General features: G+C 39.9%; 1 pseudogene; it reads left to right on the top strand.

Annotated features, from left to right (window-relative positions):
• The first annotated feature begins 565 nt into the window (after positions 1-565).
• Positions 566-886, top strand: LOC142430892 (fatty acid-binding protein 5 pseudogene; annotated as a pseudogene).
• Positions 887-2,617: the final 1,731 nt, after the last annotated feature.

Raw genomic sequence — 2,617 nt, 5'->3', positions numbered from 1 at the left:
TTGTGGGGGTTGCAATCAATGACTGGAAACACAATGTGTATAAGTTGTTGAATGGAAAATTGATGTGCACTGTAAAGCTTCACTCATGTTACAATAAGAATTTAAACATACACGTAAAAGGAAGAAGAAGTAAAAAGACCAAGGTCTGGACTTCGCTGAAGTAGATGTCTTGGATGACATTTGTTTAGCCTAAAGCGTTTAAAATAGTTTAAAGTTTCATGTGTTAAAGTGAATAGCTTCTGCCAGGAGCACGGACTTAATATAATACTTGTTTGATTTTAGATCATTATATTAAGATGTAGGTAATAAACAAAAATAAATTTCCTTCTCTTCTCTTGATGGTGGCTAGGGTAGCAGGAGAGTAGTCACTGCCTAAATGCATGCAGACCTGACTTTATGCAGAAGAAAATAATTGAAAGTCTAGGAATCAATTCATAAAAATATTCACCTAACTGGCACCAGGCAGAACAAATCTGAAATTAGTTAAAAGACCTACCTCTAACACCGTGCTCGCCCGCCACACTCTCCTCTACCTACTCCACTCGCCTGCCCGTCCTCGCCCACCATGGCCACCATTGAGCAGTTCATGGGAAGATGGCGCCTGGTGGACAGCAAAGGCTTTGATGAATACATGAAGGAACTAGGAGTGGGAATGGCTCTTCGAAAAATGGGGGCGATGGCCAAGCCTGACTGTGTCATCACCGTGAAAACGGAAAGCACTTTGAAAACCACACAGTTTTCTTGTAACCTGGGAGAGAACTTTGAAGAAACCACAGCTTACGGCAGAAAAACTCAGACTGTCTGCAACTTCACAGATGGTGTTTTGGTTCAACACCAGGATTGGGATGGTAAGGAGAGCACAATAACCAGAAAATTGGAAAATTAGTGGTGGAATGCGTTATGAACAATGTCACCTGTACTCGGACCTATGAAAATGTAGAATAAAAATTCCATCATCGCTTGGACAAGAATTAGCTGTGAGAAGGAACAAGCTCAGTTCAATGAGCAAATCTCCATACTGCTTTGTTGTTGTTGTTATCATATTCCATTCCTTCGATCACACACAGTTTTACATGCAACTATTTCCAATTGTTGACTTGATTAGGATCACCCCTCTGATGAATAAATGAATGTGTTTGTGCTAAAAATAAAAAGACCTACCTCTTTCCCTTATTTAAGCATGAATTATTCTATCTGATGAGGAAGTACATTAAAATGTGTAGCCAAAGAGACTAATGAAAACCTTTCGCAGCAAAGGAATGAACAACTTGGAAAAAAAGGTGTTCTGTGCCACAGGAAAGGCAGGCACATCTGAGAGACCAGTAGAAAGTTTGCCGGAGGAAAGTAACAGTTAGAAAGCTGTATCTCAGATCCAGGTTCAGGATACCTGCCTAGGGATAAGAGAGCTGCCCTTGAAAAAAACCCTACCACCACAGTGACCGTCATCGAGTAGAAATAACTGTAGGGTGCATCAGAACAGAGAAAACCACAAAATTTAAAATGAGGTTTTATAGAGGAATCTGAAGCCTTTGGTACTGTGATAGTTAAGGTTTATTGTGCCAACCGGGCCGATAAACACATGGTGAATTAATTGGAGGGCGGAGAGTTACATGGCTCACTGAGGCTCGCCTTTCTAGTTCTCTGGTGTCTTGTTCTCTGTTGGTCAGATCAGTGTGTGGCTCCCTTACTAGTTCTTTGCCTCAGCTGGCAAGGCTCACTTCCTGTGAGACATCCCTGAGGAGAAGCCACATGGACATAACCTGATGCAGCCCTGGGTGCTGGAGAAGCCTCATGGAGACCCCTGCCACCACTGAGATGCTTACATGCTCACTAATTCAGCTTTCCAACTGCAGTCAGTGTAGTTGCGTGTGCTCTTTGAGATTGAGGAGGACTTTATAGATCGGTTTAGGACATATGGGCTTGGATAGCACTGGGTTGAGATGCTTTTTTAATGTACACTTACCACTTATATAAAACTCTCTCATATACATGTGAGTTTCTGTGTGTTTGTTTCTCTAGTCTACCCAGACCAATGCAGGTACTTTTAGCAAAAACTAATCTTAACTTTAATGGACATTGCATATAATTAATTACATATGGTACCCTGACTATATTTTCACAAACTTTGGCCATAAGAGTCCAGCAGGAGTTAGCTTATTATCCAACCCCAAGGGAAAACATCATACATAACACAATATGATGACATGTATGGTCATATTGAACATGTCCATCCACCACAAAAAGTAATGACTCATACAAAAGAGTAAGAAAAGGGTCATCATTCATACAACATCAACATGAGATTCACATTGAACTCAGAGATGGGTCCCATAAAGTTAAATATGAAATGCAAATTCAATATGATGACTATGCTAACAAATATCTAGGAAAACATCATTACACATGTTATAAATAGTATGATAAACAATGTTACAAAAAGACAACACAATAAAAAGAAATATAAAGTGGGGTTTTACTTTTTGGAGACAATTATATTAGAAAAATAAACACTCCTAGACAATCATGTAAAATATGCTCAAGGAAAAGAGAATACACAGAAAAGAAGACAATGGAGCATTGGGTATCTCAGACCCCTTTCTTCACCTGGAGTTCTGGA

The sequence above is a fragment of the Tenrec ecaudatus genome, chromosome 17 (assembly GCF_050624435.1).
Source record: "Tenrec ecaudatus isolate mTenEca1 chromosome 17, mTenEca1.hap1, whole genome shotgun sequence".
Taxonomy (NCBI): Eukaryota; Metazoa; Chordata; class Mammalia; order Afrosoricida; family Tenrecidae; genus Tenrec; species Tenrec ecaudatus.
The sequence above is the reverse complement of the archived record's forward strand: the minus strand, read 5'-3'. Positions and strand labels throughout refer to the sequence as shown.